Genomic DNA, 6,713 nt, shown 5'->3' with positions numbered 1-6,713 from the left:
CTTCATTTTTGTAGGGTTCCAGGTGGTGCCCAACTCCAGAGGTCAGTAAGACTGCTGGACTTAATGAGGGAGATGGAGTACCCAAAGAGACTCCACACATGCACAGAGAGAACACACAAACACCGTGGATGACTGTGTCTCTCACTCCTCTACCCAAACGCTCCCCCTTTAAACCTATGCCGACCCAATCTGAGATTATTCCACGTCTACTTATTCCACAGTTTGATACTGTGGATCACAACATTTCAATTAAACATCTAACAGCAACTGGGTTTTCCATTCAAATGGTTGGATGGTTTGCTAATTAGAAGGTCTTTCTTCTGAGGTTAAGTCGATTAACGAGGGAGTGCCACAAGGTTCTGTATTGGGCTTGTTATTATTTACTTTGTACATAAACGATGTTAGAGAAAATAACTCAAATGCATTTTAATGCAGATGTTGCAGTGAAATATTGTTTGGCATCTACACCATTAGAAGTGTTTGCATATCTGCAGCCTGCATTAAACAGAGCACAGCAACAACTCTGTCGGCTTCAAGTTGTATTGAATGCTGATAAAACAAAGCTTGTGTTTTTCAACAATCCATAATTAGCAAGATCAACCTTGTCTGGCATTGTCACCAATAATGATCAAAAATTGAACTTGTATCTACTTTAAAATATCTGAGTTTTATTTTACTTTTGTTTACTGTCAAGAAGCCAAAGCTTTTATTCAGATTTTATTTCCAAAATAAACTTTGTTTTAATTGTGGTGTTAAATAGAAATTGGTGGAGTCAACCTGGCCCTGTGAGAGACTGGCGACCTGTCCAGGGTGTATCCTGCCTCTCACACAGTGAATGCTGGAGATAGGCACCAGCAACCCCTGCAACCCCATGAGGGATTAAGCGGGTCAGAAAATGGATGGATGGATGGAGTCAACCTGTCTTCTGATCATTGATCATGGAGATGAATGAAAAGCCTACTTCTGCTCAATGCCTTCACAAGCTGGATAGTGCGTATCATGGCACTTTGAGGTTCACCACAAACAGTGGAGCTCTAACTCTTATATGACAAAATAAAATGACCATTGTTACATCTGCGCCCACTTGGCCATTGGTATGTTTTTATTTATAAGTCTGTTCTTAAAATTACTGCAGCTTATTTATCTTTTTTATTTTTTTTATGTAAAATACCAGGGAAGACACTCTCCGGTCACAGGACCTTTTACATTTTACTGCTCCAAGGGTCAGAAGAGAAAGGAGGGAAAAGCTTTTAGATTTTCTGCTCCAACGTCATGGAACAGTTTGCAGTCAGAGCTCAAGCTCAAAACCCTGGATTCTCTCAATGTATTTAGGACCATGATAGATCCCATTGTATCCAGTCTACAACAGCGTTATTGTTTTATTCGAGTGTACACTGGTTTATTTTTTTAACAGTTTCCTTTAGAAATATTATATTTATATCTATGTTTGATGTGATTATGTTTTGTAACTTTTTTTAATCTTTTTTTTTATTTGAACTGTATGCTGCCCCTCTTGTCCAGATCTCTCTTGCAAGAGATCTTTTAATCTCAATGGAATACACCTGGTTAAATAATAATAATAATAATAATAATAATAATAATAATAATAATAATAATAATAATAATAATAATAATAATAATAATAATAATAATCATCATCATCATCATCATCATCATCATCATCATCATCATCATCATAAATAAGCCAGCAAGCAAACCTAGGACCAGTCGTGGAAATCCCCCTGACTACACATCAAGATATGGCTAACTGATTAAAACATTTATCAGGGTGGACAAACTCTGCCTAGTAACAGCAAACAAAAATTTCTAATTGGTTATTATTTTACCTGATACAAAATGATAATGCACAGTGCACAAAAAGACCAATCTGAATCAAGCTCAGCCTCATCTAACAGAGGATATATTGTAATATTTAATTATATTGTACAGTATATCAATGCATAATTTATAATAATATAAAACTGTTTCACTTTACTCATGAATCAACTAAGAGCCTTGTCTAATATGTGAAGGGCCAGATGTCTTCCCACTGGAAAAACACAACTTAGAGATGTACCAATTTGGATTTAAACCAGAACATTCCTGCTCCAAGACACTGGTGCAGAGAGCTATATTACATATAGCAAAGTAATGCAATATTGCATATTACTATTGAATATAAAAAGCTTGATAAAAGTGGAAAAATGTTGAACAAAGCAGCTGCTATTTTGTGTGTGTATTCAAGCACTTCTCATAACTAATAAAAAAAGCAGATCAGAAATTAAGCTACCTTCTCTGGTGTTTTAGAGACTTTTGAAGACATGAAAGTGCGTATGATTTCTACTGCTACTTAGCAAGTAAAAGCTTATCTTAATTGAACAATCCTGTTCTCTGGTGTGGAGTAAAGTCATTAACACAACTGACATTAACATTATATGGCATTCATTTCTTATTTTTATCCTCTGGAAGCAGATCAATGAAGTCTTTTCAGGTTGTTGTCTGATTCAAAAGGGCAGCCTGTGAAGAAGGATGAGTTTTTTCTCTATTTTCTGCTCTAACCCAATAAACTGTGTCACAGTTTCTGGCCATACGTTTAGTTAGAAGTACCCAGCAGCATAAACCCAGCATCAGGGTTGAAAAATGACCCCTCGGTTCTCAGAGTGTATCTGTCCTGCACCGGCTGGACAGCGGCCAAGCCTGTGAGTCGGTCATTTACCGGAAAAAAAACAGCTTCTGTCTAAGTCAGCCCTTCTAACTTACGCCGTCACTGCAGAGACGAATATTTAAGAAGATTTCCAGTTAAGAGGACTGTGAATTTACAAGATCCCTTTAAAAAGCTGACTGACAATGCTCAGCCCTAATGTTGTAGCCGGTTTGTTCTCAAGCAGCCTTTCCTCGCACTTCCAGGGCCAGTGTTTGCTGCGTGTTGACCAGTGACGTGCGGTGAGGTTCATAGCTGGTGAGGCACTGACGTCATCAGAATCAGATTTGCAAATAGATGCATAGATTGACAGCAGTTTACAGGTTATGTTTCACTTCTGCATCCTTACGCATACAAACGGTAGCTCACAAAACACACATTTCCTTAAAAAACAAAACAAAATAAATGTTATTACTGTCTTACCTTTACTTATAAATTAAGTCCATGCGTCGCTCCTTCTGCACAAAAACATCCGTCACTTTGCAATAGAAGTCCTCCTTATCTTCCTTCAGTTTTAAAAGTCTCTCTGTCTCAATGGAGATCACTGCCAGGGAAGAAAGCCTTCCTTGATCCGTCCTGTTCCTGCTGTATGTTTTCAGTCTCTTCAGGGCTGAGAATGACCGCTCCACTGACGCTGTAGTAGCTGGCACTGTGAGCACGAGCTGGAGCAACTTTGTCGCTTCAGGAACAGTTACAACAAGATCCTTCTCGGCCAAAAAGTTGAGAAGCTGTCCAGGAGATTTGCATTCATCCCTCACCGTTTTTGATGGATGAATGCAAGAGAGGGAAAAAATCACTATCTCTATTATAATCTATCGCTGCACTTGACTTGCTTCCCGAATCGTTTAGCCTAGCTCGCTGTCACTTACTCGGCAGTTGAGGAGTGAACAAGACGAACGTCTGGGATCTTGAGCGCCCCCTGCCATGAGGCAAGAGAACTGCCTGCCTCACCTCGAACCTGTTCTCTGCCGTTTATAATCGCTCATTACACGAAACACGTTACACAAACACAGTTGGTGACAAAAAGCACTGTACATTATATACATAAGCTAAATTATTGGAAATAAGTTCACATATTAAATTTGTTTAAACCATTTTATTGACGCCTTACAGCAACATGCTCTCTCCGCTTAGCAGCCAGCGCAGAGCCAGGGGTTGCGCAATCCAAGGTGAGGCAGAGCTCGCTGCTGCCTCACCCGCATCGCTTCCAAGCATTTGAATGGGAAAATAAGAAAATTCAGCGATTTTGAACAAATAAAAATCGAAATTGGTGAAGCTACATGAAAAATAAATATTTTTTTAGTACAAACCACCGGATGAATATAACAATTTAAATTACTTTATGATTATATATTTTCTTTCTTTCCATGATGGCTGGTGAGGCACTGCCTCACCTGCCTCCCCTGACCGCACGTCACTGGTGTTGACACTTCTCACTTGTTGGCAAAGGAGGCTCCCTGCAGCTCAGGGACTGATGGCTCACATTCCCCCCAATCAGCAATAAACTGCTCCAACTTTTGTTTCATTTTCATTTAATCAGTTGTTATTACGTAGAGATGGGCAACAATTGTATAGATCAAAGATATCTGAAAACAGAACCCGGCTTAAAATAGTTCCAGTTCAGTCCGTCATACACCAGCCACCACAGCACCAATAACGTTTGTTGTAAATTGCCTAAACGTTTTGTGTATTTAACATGGTAACTTAGACTTAAACTTAGACAACTTTATTTGTCATCCTGCATGCACAGAGTGCGCACAGAACGAAATATCGTTTGCATACAGCTTGGAAACGAAATCATGTGGTTACTAGTGACAAATCAGTAAATTCACGTCATCACAGAATATTTTCTGGGTAAATGAAGACAAAATCCAGTGCTGAAGACAATGTTTTGGGAAAACAGCTCCCTTATTTTGTCCTTTTCCCCTCTCAGAAACAGACGCAGCAAAGGTCAGAACAAGTCCCGCTGCAACATAGGCGGTTCAAGACAGGGGCCGACAGGGGCCAATGCCCTTCTAGAACCGAGCCTGGCCCCTGCTATGGCCTTTGTACTGAAGATATGATACTAAATCCATATCCTATGATTATTTGCACAGGCACAGAAACTCTAACTGATTGTTCCCTTGGAACTTCATTTTTTTTCCCTTTACAGTTTTTCTTTAATAATGCTTTAAAATTTGAGCTGTTGCATGTTTTGTTTCAGACGTCTTGAGTTAGGGTCACAGTTTTCATCTGCGACCTGAAGTTCCAGAGATGAAAGTGTCTCAGATCCTCGGTGGCTTTCTTAATATATTAAAAGAGTGATAATTGTCCTTTTTTTTTGTTTTATTCTTTAGTTCTGTGCCTCCATGAGAAAACACTGGCCCTACCTTAGCCTCCCTGCTAAATTTGGTCTAGAACTGCTGGTGATGTCCCATAAGCACAGACAGCATCTGAAGACTAAGTCTAATATTGATAGAGTTAAAATACAATGGAGGTGTTGTTATGTAATAGCCAGTGATGAACATTCAGGAAAATGTATTACGTGTCAGTCACTTGGACGCTGTTTGTTCCTCAGGGAGCTATAAAAGTTTTAGGGACAAGTCAAAGAGCACTTCAAGGATCCATCGTAAAACGACTAAAAACCCGAAAAGTGATATGCATTTCTAATTCCCTTTCTCTTAATGGCTTAGCGAACGCAGGTTATTGCATAATTTACTTCCATGACCCTGGCCTGCTCAGCCTGTTGGAGTGTGTGGTTTAGCTGTGTTATACATTGTTTTTGTTCATGTTTTCCTTGTTTCTTTGGAGACAATTTTAAGATAGCACTAAAATAGTTGTCTTCGTTTACACCGCCCTACAGCTGTAGAACCTTATCACAGCACATGACGACTGAATGGGGCTAAACAAAAAACTAGCAGAGAGAGTTGCTTTCAAAAGATACTTCTTATAATTTTGTGCTCCGTCTCATCTTGTTCCTTGGAAATAGTTGATACAAAAATCCCTTTGAAGTCCAGCAGTAGCACTTCAATCATGGTTTCAAAAGCTTAATATTAATTAGTCAGTCTTATGCTTGTCTCAACATTCAACATGTACTATTAAATTCAGTCTGCTATTTTTATAAAAGTGTGTAGATGTATCAAAATTCTGTTTGTTCATCCTCCACCTTTCTATTTGTTATTTTTATTGAACCATCGGCAACTGCAAGTTTCCAAAGTCAAGATTTTCATGAAATAATCCAATAAAACCTGTTAGATTTGTTTATACACTGATGATGTGATGCTCTCTCTTCAAAACCCAAACTCATCTCTTCCAGACTTAATTATCCTAATGAATACATTTTCAATGATTTCATATTATTCTATCAATTGGATGGACTCAAAAGCCTTTCCTATCTCTTTTAATGTTCATGTTATTCAAACCATCAGATTGGAAACATCTGGTGCTTGGGCATCAATATTTTCAACAACCTTAATGCACTACACTACTGAACATCTGATTAATCAAACCACTAGAAGATGAACTTTCTCTCTCTCTCAATCATGGGAAGATATTCTGCCGTCAAAATGATGGTCCTCCTTAAAATAAACCGTATCTTCTTTATTATCCCAGTTGGGATAAAATGAGTCCTAACTTTCCAACATAGAATAGTAGAGGGGTAAATAACTTAGAGGACATGTTTGAAGGGAAAGATTTCATAGCATTCAAAGGTTTAGTAGGCTTAGGCCTAAATGGCATTTTCTTGAATATCATTGGGTAAAATCATTAAGCCCAAATTTGACTTTAAATAACCAAACCTGGAATTTCCTTCAGTAATAACCATTTTCATTCATTCCTTGGAACATCTCTGCAATTCATGGACAACTAGCACACACACACACACACACACACACACACACACACACACACACACACACACACAGACACACACACACACACACACACAGTCCATGAGGTTGAGGTCATACAAACACAGGTTCATATTTTGATAATACAACTTGTCTTCTTTGATGCCAGATGCTACCCTGATTTA

Source organism: Fundulus heteroclitus, chromosome 5 (genome assembly GCF_011125445.2).
Source record: "Fundulus heteroclitus isolate FHET01 chromosome 5, MU-UCD_Fhet_4.1, whole genome shotgun sequence".
NCBI classification, from domain to species: Eukaryota; Metazoa; Chordata; class Actinopteri; order Cyprinodontiformes; family Fundulidae; genus Fundulus; species Fundulus heteroclitus.
The sequence above is the reverse complement of the archived record's forward strand: the minus strand, read 5'-3'. Positions refer to the sequence as shown.